This window comes from Chiloscyllium punctatum, chromosome 30, assembly GCF_047496795.1.
Source record: "Chiloscyllium punctatum isolate Juve2018m chromosome 30, sChiPun1.3, whole genome shotgun sequence".
Taxonomy (NCBI): domain Eukaryota; kingdom Metazoa; phylum Chordata; class Chondrichthyes; order Orectolobiformes; family Hemiscylliidae; genus Chiloscyllium; species Chiloscyllium punctatum.
Window position 1 is genome coordinate 43167960 of NC_092768.1, and position 13599 is coordinate 43181558.

Below are 13599 nucleotides of genomic sequence, written 5' to 3' on the forward strand. Positions count from 1 at the left end.
ATATACAAACTAATGGCAGAATCTAAATTGCACTTTTTCTGTAGGCAGTGCTGTTATACTGCAGCTTGCCTTCTCACGGCTCCGTTAACTTCCCTCTCCAAGCAAGATCCGTCCTAACTTTAAAACCGTTAGGCGGCCCCCATACCTCTGCTGCATATATGACCATTTCCCTCTATTGCCTCACGATATCTCTCTACATGCTCCTTAAACACCTTCCCTCTTAACTGCTCTCAGTCACCATCTGCTCCATGTCTTACCACCATTTGCTGCTTCGTCAACCTACCAAGCAAGGGCATCAACACCCTGAGCGACAAAGTGCAAAATCCAGCCCACCTCACGCCTGGGGGGAGCAATCTTCCGCCTTCGGACCCTCCAACCACACAGCATCAATGTTGACTTCAGCCGTTTCCTCATCTTCCACCCCCACCTCATCTCAGACGCGCCCCTCCACTTGACTTGTCCCACCTGTCCATTTTCCTTCCCACCTATCCACTCCACACTCCACACTGACCTATCCCCATCAATGCTCCCCAACCCCCACCCACTTGCATGTACCTATCACCTTCACAGCAAGCTTCCCCCAGCTCCACAACCACCTCCAGTCCAATTACCGCTTTCGCTCTGCTCCAAGTCTCCAGTCTGCTCCAATTCAGCTCTCAGCCATTCTGTACTGACCCAGGCCTCGAATCCTGTCCCATCCAGCTCTCAGCCATTCTGTCCTGACGCAGGCCTCTAATTCGCACCCCCCCATCCAGCTCTCAGCCATTCTGTCCTGATACAGGCCTCTAATCCTCTCCAGTCCAGCTCTCAGCCATCCTGTATGGATACAATCCTCTAATCCGCCCCCATCCAGCTCTCAGCCATTCTGAACAGATACTGGCCTCTAATCCACTCCAATCCAACTTTCTGCAATTCTGTACTGATTCAGGCCTCTAATGCAGACTCATCCAGCTCTCAGCCATTCTGTACTGACACAGCCCTCTAATCCGCCTCCATCCAGCTCTCAGCCATTCTGTACTGATCCAGGCCTCTAATCCTGTCCCATCCAGCTCTCAGCCATCCTGTACTGATCCAGGCCTCTAATCCACTCCAATCCAGCTCTCAGTCATCCTGTGCTCATCCGGGCCTCGAATCAGCTCCAATCCAGCTCTCAGCCATTCAAGGCTGTTGCATCTCTCCATCGGCTCTTCTTCAGCTCTCAGCTGCTCCACACTGATCCAGGCCTCTGGCTCACTCTGTTTTGCCTCAAAGCTGCTGTGCACTGATCCAGGCCTCTGGCTCACTCTATCCTTCCTTACAGCTGCTGCACACTAATCCAGGCCACCAGCCAATTCTGTTCTGCCTCTCAGCCTCTCCACACCACACTAGGCCTCCAGAACACTGTGTGCTGGCTCACAGCTGCTCCACACTAATCCAGGCCTCCAGCCTACTCTGTTCTGCCTCTCAGCCTCACCACACCACTCTAGGCCTCCAGCCCAATGTGTGCTGGCTCACAGCTGCCCTGCACTGATCCAGGTCTCCAGCCCACTTTGTTCTGCCGCACAGCTGCTCCGCAGTAATCCAGGTATCCTAATTTAATCTTGTCCCATTTGTCAGCACTTGGCCCTTATCCCTCTGAACCCTTCCTATTCATTTCGCCATTCAGATGCCTTTCGCATGTTGTAATTGTACCAACCTCCATCACTTCCTCTGGTAGCTCATTGCGTCCACGCAGCACCCCTCTGTGTGCAATAGTTGCCCCCTAGATCCCTTTGAAATCTCTCCCTTCTCACCCGAAACCTATGCCCTTTAAATTTGGAATCCTTTACCCCAGGGAAAGCAGCAGGTAAATCAGACGCGGAAGAAAAGGACGATTACATTTTAATCACAGGCCAGTTTATTTTACACAGAGGGTGGTGAGTGCTCGGAATGTGCAGCCAGACGAGGCGGTGGTCTCAGTTTCGTGTCTCGTCCAACATAATGTTGAAAAATATGTTTCCCTGGCACCCTTAATCTTGTATGTGATTTCAACCTGAAGTCACTAATCTGATTGAAGAGAGATTTGCAAAGCTGCAGCTAGACATTGTAGAAAGTCGAGGCAAATTGGTTTTAAAAACTGCTTCCAGTTTCACAATCAAAGATTGTAAGTTGCTTTTATTCGCGTTGACATCAAATTCGGACGAGTGTTTGAAAAGAAAGTTGGAACTTTCCTTCCTCTTTTTCCGCGAATCAGGAGGCAGCCTGAAGGAAACAGGGGCGGGGCGCGTCCTTTGAAGGGATACATGCAGATAAGCAGTGCAGGCGCAGCCGTGGGTGGTATTTGAGTAAAACGGGAGTCCTGGAGACATTCGGTGATCCATTTGAAGAATGAAGCTGATCGACAGGCAGGGCAGGTTGAGTAAGTGAATGTCCGATGTTGCAAAAGTGAGTGAGTGTGAGAGTGAGAGGGAGCGGCTGTTGTGGGGTGTGAGCGAGTGTGAGCGCTGAGCATACTTACCTGGCAGGGGAGCTGACATGATCAGTGCGGTGGCGCTCCCAGGATGAGGCTATCCCATTGCACTTTGGGTGTGCTGACGCCTGCGATGTCCCCAAATGCGGGATACTCGACTGCAAAATTTGTGGTAGTGGGGGACTGCGTTCGCGCTCTCCCCTGATATACAAACTAATGGCAGAATCTAAATTGCACTTTTTCTGTAGGCAGTGCTGTTATACTGCAGCTTGCCTTCTCACGGCTCCGTTAACTTCCCTCTCCAAGCAAGATCCGTCCTAACTTTAAAACCGTTAGGCGGCCCCCATACCTCTGCTGCATATATGACCATTTCCCTCTATTGCCTCACGATATCTCTCTACATGCTCCTTAAACACCTTCCCTCTTAACTGCTCTCAGTCACCATCTGCTCCATGTCTTACCACCATTTGCTGCTTCGTCAACCTACCAAGCAAGGGCATCAACACCCTGAGCGACAAAGTGCAAAATCCAGCCCACCTCACGCCTGGGGGGAGCAATCTTCCGCCTTCGGACCCTCCAACCACACAGCATCAATGTTGACTTCAGCCGTTTCCTCATCTTCCACTCCCACCTCATCTCAGACGCGCCCCTCCACTTGCCTTGTCCCACCTGTCCATTTTCCTTCCCACCTATCCACTCCACACTCCACACTGACCTATCCCCATCAATGCTCCCCAACCCCCACCCACTTGCATGTACCTATCACCTTCACAGCAAGCTTCCCCCAGCTCCACAACCACCTCCAGTCCAATTACCGCTTTCGCTCTGCTCCAAGTCTCCAGTCTGCTCCAATTCAGCTCTCAGCCATTATGTACTGATACAGGCCTCAGCCATTCTGTACTGACCCAGGCCTCGAATCCTGTCCCATCCAGCTCTCAGCCATTCTGTCCTGATACAGGCCTCTAATCCTCTCCAGTCCAGCTCTCAGCCATCCTGTATGGATACAATCCTCTAATCCGCCCCCATCCAGCTCTCAGCCATTCTGAACAGATACTGGCCTCTAATCCACTCCAATCCAACTTTCTGCAATTCTGTACTGATTCAGGCCTCTAATGCAGACTCATCCAGCTCTCAGCCATTCTGTACTGACACAGCCCTCTAATCCGCCTCCATCCAGCTCTCAGCCATTCTGTACTGACCCAGGCCTCTAATCCTGTCCCATCCAGCTCTCAGCCATTCTGTCCTGACGCAGGCCTCTAATTCGCTCCCCCCCATCCAGCTCTCAGCCATTCTGTCCTGATACAGGTCTCTAATCCTCTCCAGTCCAGCTCTCAGCCATCCTGTATGGATACAATCCTCTAATCCGCCCCCATCCAGCTCTCAGCCATTCTGAACAGATACTGGCCTCTAATCCACTCCAATCCAACTTTCTGCAATTCTGTACTGATTCAGGCCTCTAATGCAGACTCATCCAGCTCTCAGCCATTCTGTACTGACACAGCCCTCTAATCCGCCTCCATCCAGCTCTCAGCCATTCTGTACTGATCCAGGCCTCTAATCCTGTCCCATCCAGCTCTCAGCCATCCTGTACTGATCCAGGCCTATAATCCGCTCCAATCCAGCTCTCAGTCATCCTGTGCTCATCCGGGCCTCGAATCAGCTCCAATCCAGCTCTCAGCCATTCAAGGCTGTTGCATCTCTCCATCGGCTCTTCTTCAGCTCTCAGCTGCTCCACACTGATCCAGGCCTCTGGCTCACTCTGTTTTGCCTCAAAGCTGCTGTGCACTGATCCAGGCCTCTGGCTCACTCTATCCTTCCTTACAGCTGCTGCACACTAATCCAGGCCACCAGCCAATTCTGTTCTGCCTCTCAGCCTCTCCACACCACACTAGGCCTCCAGAACACTGTGTGCTGGCTCACAGCTGCTCCACACTAATCCAGGCCTCCAGCCTACTCTGTTCTGCCTCTCAGCCTCACCACACCACTCTAGGCCTCCAGCCCAATGTGTGCTGGCTCACAGCTGCCCTGCACTGATCCAGGTCTCCAGCCCACTTTGTTCTGCCGCACAGCTGCTCCGCAGTAATCCAGGTATCCTAATTTAATCTTGTCCCATTTGTCAGCACTTGGCCCTTATCCCTCTGAACCCTTCCTATTCATTTCGCCATTCAGATGCCTTTCGCATGTTGTAATTGTACCAACCTCCATCACTTCCTCTGGTAGCTCATTGCGTCCACGCAGCACCCCTCTGTGTGCAATAGTTGCCCCCTAGATCCCTTTGAAATCTCTCCCTTCTCACCCGAAACCTATGCCCTTTAAATTTGGAATCCTTTACCCCAGGGAAAGCAGCAGGTAAATCAGACGCGGAAGAAAAGGACGATTACATTTTAATCACAGGCCAGTTTATTTTACACAGAGGGTGGCGAGTGCTCGGAATGTGCAGCCAGACGAGGCGGTGGTCTCAGTTTCGTGTCTCGTCCAACATAATGTTGAAAAATATGTTTCCCTGGCACCCTTAATCTTGGATGTGATTTCAACCTGAAGTCACTAATCTGATTGAAGAGAGTTTTGCAAAGCTGCAGCTAGACATTGTAGAAAGTCGAGGCAAATTGGTTTTAAAAACTGCTTCCAGTTTCACAATCAAAGATTGTAAGTTGCTTTTATTCGCGTTGACATCAAATTCGGACGAGTGTTTGAAAAGAAAGTTGGAACTTTCCTTCCTCTTTTTCCGCGAATCAGGAGGCAGCCTGAAGGAAACAGGGGCGGGGCGCGTCCTTTGAAGGGATACATGCAGATAAGCAGTGCAGGCGCAGCCGTGGGTGGTATTTGAGTAAAACGGGAGTCCTGGAGACATTCGGTGATCCATTTGAAGAATGAAGCTGATCGACAGGCAGGGCAGGTTGAGTAAGTGAATGTCCGATGTTGCAAAAGTGAGTGAGTGTGAGAGTGAGAGGGAGCGGCTGTTGTGGGGTGTGAGCGAGTGTGAGCGCTGAGCATACTTACCTGGCAGGGGAGCTGACATGATCAGTGCGGTGGCGCTCCCAGGATGAGGCTATCCCATTGCACTTTGGGTGTGCTGACGCCTGCGATGTCCCCAAATGCGGGATACTCGACTGCAAAATTTGTGGTAGTGGGGGACTGCGTTCGCGCTCTCCCCTGATATACAAACTAATGGCAGAATCTAAATTGCACTTTTTCTGTAGGCAGTGCTGTTATACTGCAGCTTGCCTTCTCACGGCTCCGTTAACTTCCCTCTCCAAGCAAGATCCGTCCTAACTTTAAAACCGTTAGGCGGCCCCCATACCTCTGCTGCATATATGACCATTTCCCTCTATTGCCTCACGATATCTCTCTACATGCTCCTTAAACACCTTCCCTCTTAACTGCTCTCAGTCACCATCTGCTCCATGTCTTACCACCATTTGCTGCTTCGTCAACCTACCAAGCAAGGGCATCAACACCCTGAGCGACAAAGTGCAAAATCCAGCCCACCTCACGCCTGGGGGGAGCAATCTTCCGCCTTCGGACCCTCCAACCACACAGCATCAATGTTGACTTCAGCCGTTTCCTCATCTTCCACCCCCACCTCATCTCAGACGCGCCCCTCCACTTGCCTTGTCCCACCTGTCCATTTTCCTTCCCACCTATCCACTCCACACTCCACACTGACCTATCCCCATCAATGCTCCCCAACCCCCACCCACTTGCATGTACCTATCACCTTCACAGCAAGCTTCCCCCAGCTCCACAACCACCTCCAGTCCAATTACCGCTTTCGCTCTGCTCCAAGTCTCCAGTCTGCTCCAATTCAGCTCTCAGCCATTATGTACTGATACAGGCCTCAGCCATTCTGTACTGACCCAGGCCTCGAATCCTGTCCCATCCAGCTCTCAGCCATTCTGTCCTGATACAGGCCTCTAATCCTCTCCAGTCCAGCTCTCAGCCATCCTGTATGGATACAATCCTCTAATCCGCCCCCATCCAGCTCTCAGCCATTCTGAACAGATACTGGCCTCTAATCCACTCCAATCCAACTTTCTGCAATTCTGTACTGATTCAGGCCTCTAATGCAGACTCATCCAGCTCTCAGCCATTCTGTACTGACACAGCCCTCTAATCCGCCTCCATCCAGCTCTCAGCCATTCTGTACTGACCCAGGCCTCGAATCCTGTCCCATCCAGCTCTCAGCCATTCTGTCCTGACGCAGGCCTCTAATTCGCTCCCCCCCATCCAGCTCTCAGCCATTCTGTCCTGATACAGGTCTCTAATCCTCTCCAGTCCAGCTCTCAGCCATCCTGTATGGATACAATCCTCTAATCCGCCCCCATCCAGCTCTCAGCCATTCTGAACAGATACTGGCCTCTAATCCACTCCAATCCAACTTTCTGCAATTCTGTACTGATTCAGGCCTCTAATGCAGACTCATCCAGCTCTCAGCCATTCTGTACTGACACAGCCCTCTAATCCGCCTCCATCCAGCTCTCAGCCATTCTGTACTGATCCAGGCCTCTAATCCTGTCCCATCCAGCTCTCAGCCATCCTGTACTGATCCAGGCCTATAATCCGCTCCAATCCAGCTCTCAGTCATCCTGTGCTCATCCGGGCCTCGAATCAGCTCCAATCCAGCTCTCAGCCATTCAAGGCTGTTGCATCTCTCCATCGGCTCTTCTTCAGCTCTCAGCTGCTCCACACTGATCCAGGCCTCTGGCTCACTCTGTTTTGCCTCAAAGCTGCTGTGCACTGATCCAGGCCTCTGGCTCACTCTATCCTTCCTTACAGCTGCTGCACACTAATCCAGGCCACCAGCCAATTCTGTTCTGCCTCTCAGCCTCTCCACACCACACTAGGCCTCCAGAACACTGTGTGCTGGCTCACAGCTGCTCCACACTAATCCAGGCCTCCAGCCTACTCTGTTCTGCCTCTCAGCCTCACCACACCACTCTAGGCCTCCAGCCCAATGTGTGCTGGCTCACAGCTGCCCTGCACTGATCCAGGTCTCCAGCCCACTTTGTTCTGCCGCACAGCTGCTCCGCAGTAATCCAGGTATCCTAATTTAATCTTGTCCCATTTGTCAGCACTTGGCCCTTATCCCTCTGAACCCTTCCTATTCATTTCGCCATTCAGATGCCTTTCGCATGTTGTAATTGTACCAACCTCCATCACTTCCTCTGGTAGCTCATTGCGTCCACGCAGCACCCCTCTGTGTGCAATAGTTGCCCCCTAGATCCCTTTGAAATCTCTCCCTTCTCACCCGAAACCTATGCCCTTTAAATTTGGAATCCTTTACCCCAGGGAAAGCAGCAGGTAAATCAGACGCGGAAGAAAAGGACGATTACATTTTAATCACAGGCCAGTTTATTTTACACAGAGGGTGGCGAGTGCTCGGAATGTGCAGCCAGACGAGGCGGTGGTCTCAGTTTCGTGTCTCGTCCAACATAATGTTGAAAAATATGTTTCCCTGGCACCCTTAATCTTGGATGTGATTTCAACCTGAAGTCACTAATCTGATTGAAGAGAGTTTTGCAAAGCTGCAGCTAGACATTGTAGAAAGTCGAGGCAAATTGGTTTTAAAAACTGCTTCCAGTTTCACAATCAAAGATTGTAAGTTGCTTTTATTCGCGTTGACATCAAATTCGGACGAGTGTTTGAAAAGAAAGTTGGAACTTTCCTTCCTCTTTTTCCGCGAATCAGGAGGCAGCCTGAAGGAAACAGGGGCGGGGCGCGTCCTTTGAAGGGATACATGCAGATAAGCAGTGCAGGCGCAGCCGTGGGTGGTATTTGAGTAAAACGGGAGTCCTGGAGACATTCGGTGATCCATTTGAAGAATGAAGCTGATCGACAGGCAGGGCAGGTTGAGTAAGTGAATGTTCGATGTTGCAAAAGTGAGTGAGTGTGAGAGTGAGAGGGAGCGGCTGTTGTGGGGTGTGAGCGAGTGTGAGCGCTGAGCATACTTACCTGGCAGGGGAGCTGACATGATCAGTGCGGTGGCGCTCCCAGGATGAGGCTATCCCATTGCACTTTGGGTGTGCGGACGCCTGCGATGTCCCCAAATGCGGGATACTCGACTGCAAAATTTGTGGTAGTGGGGGACTGCGTTCGCGCTCTCCCCTGATATACAAACTAATGGCAGAATCTAAATTGCACTTTTTCTGTAGGCAGTGCTGTTATACTGCAGCTTGCCGTCTCACGGCTCCGTTAACTTCCCTCTCCAAGCAAGATCCGTCCTAACTTTAAAACCGTTAGGCGGCCCCCATACCTCTGCTGCATATATGACCATTTCCCTCTATTGCCTCACGATATCTCTCTCCATGCTCCTTAAACACCTTCCCTCTTAACTGCTCTCAGTCACCATCTGCTCCATGTCTTACCACCATTTGCTGCTTCGTCAACCTACCAAGCAAGGGCATCAACACCCTGAGCGACAAAGTGCAAAATCCAGCCCACCTCACGCCTGGGGGGAGCAATCTTCCGCCTTCGGACCCTCCAACCACACAGCATCAATGTTGACTTCAGCCGTTTCCTCATCTTCCACCCCCACCTCATCTCAGACGCGCCCCTCCACTTGACTTGTCCCACCTGTCCATTTTCCTTCCCACCTATCCACTCCACACTCCACACTGACCTATCCCCATCAGTGCTCCCCAACCCCCACCCACTTGCATGTACCTATCACCTTCACAGCAAGCTTCCCCCAGCTCCACAACCACCTCCAGTCCAATTACCGCTTTCGCTCTGCTCCAAGTCTCCAGTCTGCTCCAATTCAGCTCTCAGCCATTATGTACTGATACAGGCCTCAGCCATTCTGTACTGACCCAGGCCTCGAATCCTGTCCCATCCAGCTCTCAGCCATTCTGTCCTGACGCAGGCCTCTAATTCGCACCCCCCCATCCAGCTCTCAGCCATTCTGTCCTGATACAGGCCTCTAATCCTCTCCAGTCCAGCTCTCAGCCATCCTGTATGGATACAATCCTCTAATCCGCCCCCATCCAGCTCTCAGCCATTCTGAACAGATACTGGCCTCTAATCCACTCCAATCCAACTTTCTGCAATTCTGTACTGATTCAGGCCTCTAATGCAGACTCATCCAGCTCTCAGCCATTCTGTACTGACACAGCCCTCTAATCCGCCTCCATCCAGCTCTCAGCCATTCTGTACTGATCCAGGCCTCTAATCCTGTCCCATCCAGCTCTCAGCCATCCTGTACTGATCCAGGCCTCTAATCCACTCCAATCCAGCTCTCAGTCATCCTGTGCTCATCCGGGCCTCGAATCAGCTCCAATCCAGCTCTCAGCCATTCAAGGCTGTTGCATCTCTCCATCGGCTCTTCTTCAGCTCTCAGCTGCTCCACACTGATCCAGGCCTCTGGCTCACTCTGTTTTGCCTCAAAGCTGCTGTGCACTGATCCAGGCCTCTGGCTCACTCTATTCTTCCTTACAGCTGCTGCACACTAATCCAGGCCACCAGCCAATTCTGTTCTGCCTCTCAGCCTCTCCACACCACACTAGGCCTCCAGAACACTGTGTGCTGGCTCACAGCTGCTCCACACTAATCCAGGCCTCCAGCCTACTCTGTTCTGCCTCTCAGCCTCACCACACCACTCTAGGCCTCCAGCCCAATGTGTGCTGGCTCACAGCTGCCCTGCACTGATCCAGGTCTCCAGCCCACTTTGTTCTGCCGCACAGCTGCTCCGCAGTAATCCAGGTATCCTAATTTAATCTTGTCCCATTTGTCAGCACTTGGCCCTTATCCCTCTGAACCCTTCCTATTCATTTCGCCATTCAGATGCCTTTCGCATGTTGTAATTGTACCAACCTCCATCACTTCCTCTGGTAGCTCATTGCGTCCACGCAGCACCCCTCTGTGTGCAATAGTTGCCCCCTAGATCCCTTTGAAATCTCTCCCTTCTCACCCGAAACCTATGCCCTTTAAATTTGGAATCCTTTACCCCAGGGAAAGCAGCAGGTAAATCAGACGCGGAAGAAAAGGACGATTACATTTTAATCACAGGCCAGTTTATTTTACACAGAGGGTGGCGAGTGCTCGGAATGTGCAGCCAGACGAGGCGGTGGTCTCAGTTTCGTGTCTCGTCCAACATAATGTTGAAAAATATGTTTCCCTGGCACCCTTAATCTTGGATGTGATTTCAACCTGAAGTCACTAATCTGATTGAAGAGAGTTTTGCAAAGCTGCAGCTAGACATTGTAGAAAGTCGAGGCAAATTGGTTTTAAAAACTGCTTCCAGTTTCACAATCAAAGATTGTAAGTTGCTTTTATTCGCGTTGACATCAAATTCGGACGAGTGTTTGAAAAGAAAGTTGGAACTTTCCTTCCTCTTTTTCCGCGAATCAGGAGGCAGCCTGAAGGAAACAGGGGCGGGGCGCGTCCTTTGAAGGGATACATGCAGATAAGCAGTGCAGGCGCAGCCGTGGGTGGTATTTGAGTAAAACGGGAGTCCTGGAGACATTCGGTGATCCATTTGAAGAATGAAGCTGATCGACAGGCAGGGCAGGTTGAGTAAGTGAATGTTCGATGTTGCAAAAGTGAGTGAGTGTGAGAGTGAGAGGGAGCGGCTGTTGTGGGGTGTGAGCGAGTGTGAGCGCTGAGCATACTTACCTGGCAGGGGAGCTGACATGATCAGTGCGGTGGCGCTCCCAGGATGAGGCTATCCCATTGCACTTTGGGTGTGCGGACGCCTGCGATGTCCCCAAATGCGGGATACTCGACTGCAAAATTTGTGGTAGTGGGGGACTGCGTTCGCGCTCTCCCCTGATATACAAACTAATGGCAGAATCTAAATTGCACTTTTTCTGTAGGCAGTGCTGTTATACTGCAGCTTGCCGTCTCACGGCTCCGTTAACTTCCCTCTCCAAGCAAGATCCGTCCTAACTTTAAAACCGTTAGGCGGCCCCCATACCTCTGCTGCATATATGACCATTTCCCTCTATTGCCTCACGATATCTCTCTCCATGCTCCTTAAACACCTTCCCTCTTAACTGCTCTCAGTCACCATCTGCTCCATGTCTTACCACCATTTGCTGCTTCGTCAACCTACCAAGCAAGGGCATCAACACCCTGAGCGACAAAGTGCAAAATCCAGCCCACCTCACGCCTGGGGGGAGCAATCTTCCGCCTTCGGACCCTCCAACCACACAGCATCAATGTTGACTTCAGCCGTTTCCTCATCTTCCACCCCCACCTCATCTCAGACGCGCCCCTCCACTTGACTTGTCCCACCTGTCCATTTTCCTTCCCACCTATCCACTCCACACTCCACACTGACCTATCCCCATCAGTGCTCCCCAACCCCCACCCACTTGCATGTACCTATCACCTTCACAGCAAGCTTCCCCCAGCTCCACAACCACCTCCAGTCCAATTACCGCTTTCGCTCTGCTCCAAGTCTCCAGTCTGCTCCAATTCAGCTCTCAGCCATTATGTACTGATACAGGCCTCAGCCATTCTGTACTGACCCAGGCCTCGAATCCTGTCCCATCCAGCTCTCAGCCATTCTGTCCTGACGCAGGCCTCTAATTCGCACCCCCCCATCCAGCTCTCAGCCATTCTGTCCTGATACAGGCCTCTAATCCTCTCCAGTCCAGCTCTCAGCCATCCTGTATGGATACAATCCTCTAATCCGCCCCCATCCAGCTCTCAGCCATTCTGAACAGATACTGGCCTCTAATCCACTCCAATCCAACTTTCTGCAATTCTGTACTGATTCAGGCCTCTAATGCAGACTCATCCAGCTCTCAGCCATTCTGTACTGACACAGCCCTCTAATCCGCCTCCATCCAGCTCTCAGCCATTCTGTACTGATCCAGGCCTCTAATCCTGTCCCATCCAGCTCTCAGCCATCCTGTACTGATCCAGGCCTCTAATCCACTCCAATCCAGCTCTCAGTCATCCTGTGCTCATCCGGGCCTCGAATCAGCTCCAATCCAGCTCTCAGCCATTCAAGGCTGTTGCATCTCTCCATCGGCTCTTCTTCAGCTCTCAGCTGCTCCACACTGATCCAGGCCTCTGGCTCACTCTGTTTTGCCTCAAAGCTGCTGTGCACTGATCCAGGCCTCTGGCTCACTCTATCCTTCCTTACAGCTGCTGCACACTAATCCAGGCCACCAGCCAATTCTGTTCTGCCTCTCAGCCTCTCCACACCACACTAGGCCTCCAGAACACTGTGTGCTGGCTCACAGCTGCTCCACACTAATCCAGGCCTCCAGCCTACTCTGTTCTGCCTCTCAGCCTCACCACACCACTCTAGGCCTCCAGCCCAATGTGTGCTGGCTCACAGCTGCCCTGCACTGATCCAGGTCTCCAGCCCACTTTGTTCTGCCGCACAGCTGCTCCGCAGTAATCCAGGTATCCTAATTTAATCTTGTCCCATTTGTCAGCACTTGGCCCTTATCCCTCTGAACCCTTCCTATTCATTTCGCCATTCAGATGCCTTTCGCATGTTGTAATTGTACCAACCTCCATCACTTCCTCTGGTAGCTCATTGCGTCCACGCAGCACCCCTCTGTGTGCAATAGTTGCCCCCTAGATCCCTTTGAAATCTTTCCCTTCTCACCCGAAACCTATGCCCTTTAAATTTGGAATCCTTTACCCCAGGGAAAGCAGCAGGTAAATCAGATACGGAAGAAAAGGACGATTACATTTTAATCACAGGCCAGTTTATTTTACACAGAGGGTGGTGAGTGCTCGGAATGTGCAGCCAGACGAGGCGGTGGTCTCAGTTTCGTGTCTCGTCCAACATAATGTTGAAAAATATGTTTCCCTGGCACCCTTAATCTTGGATGTGATTTCAACCTGAAGTCACTAATCTGATTGAAGAGAGTTTTGCAAAGCTGCAGCTAGACATTGTAGAAAGTCGAGGCAAATTGGTTTTAAAAACTGCTTCCAGTTTCACAATCAAAGATTGTAAGTTGCTTTTATTCGCGTTGACATCAAATTCGGACGAGTGTTTGAAAAGAAAGTTGGAACTTTCCTTCCTCTTTTTCCGCGAATCAGGAGGCAGCCTGAAGGAAACAGGGGCGGGGCGCGTCCTTTGAAGGGATACATGCAGATAAGCAGTGCAGGCGCAGCCGTGGGTGGTATTTGAGTAAAACGGGAGTCCTGGAGACATTCGGTGATCCATTTGAAGAATGAAGCTGATCGACAGGCAGGGCAGGTTGAGT

At 51.5% G+C, this 13599-nt stretch overlaps 4 non-coding genes across 4 annotated transcripts; all 4 read left to right on the forward strand.

The window, feature by feature from the left end:
• Positions 1-2468: 2468 nt before the first annotated feature.
• On the forward strand, positions 2469-2632 carry LOC140455714 (U1 spliceosomal RNA). Its single transcript, XR_011952978.1, has one exon. It is a non-coding gene; the product is annotated as a U1 spliceosomal RNA (small nuclear RNA).
• A 2788-nt stretch (positions 2633-5420) lies between these two features.
• LOC140455715 (U1 spliceosomal RNA) lies at positions 5421-5584 on the forward strand. Its single transcript, XR_011952979.1, has one exon. It is a non-coding gene; the product is annotated as a U1 spliceosomal RNA (small nuclear RNA).
• Positions 5585-8372: 2788 nt separating this feature from the next.
• On the forward strand, positions 8373-8536 carry LOC140455734 (U1 spliceosomal RNA). The gene has a single exon (XR_011952997.1). It is a non-coding gene; the product is annotated as a U1 spliceosomal RNA (small nuclear RNA).
• Positions 8537-11030: 2494 nt separating this feature from the next.
• Positions 11031-11194, forward strand: LOC140455735 (U1 spliceosomal RNA). The gene has a single exon (XR_011952998.1). It is a non-coding gene; the product is annotated as a U1 spliceosomal RNA (small nuclear RNA).
• Positions 11195-13599: the final 2405 nt, after the last annotated feature.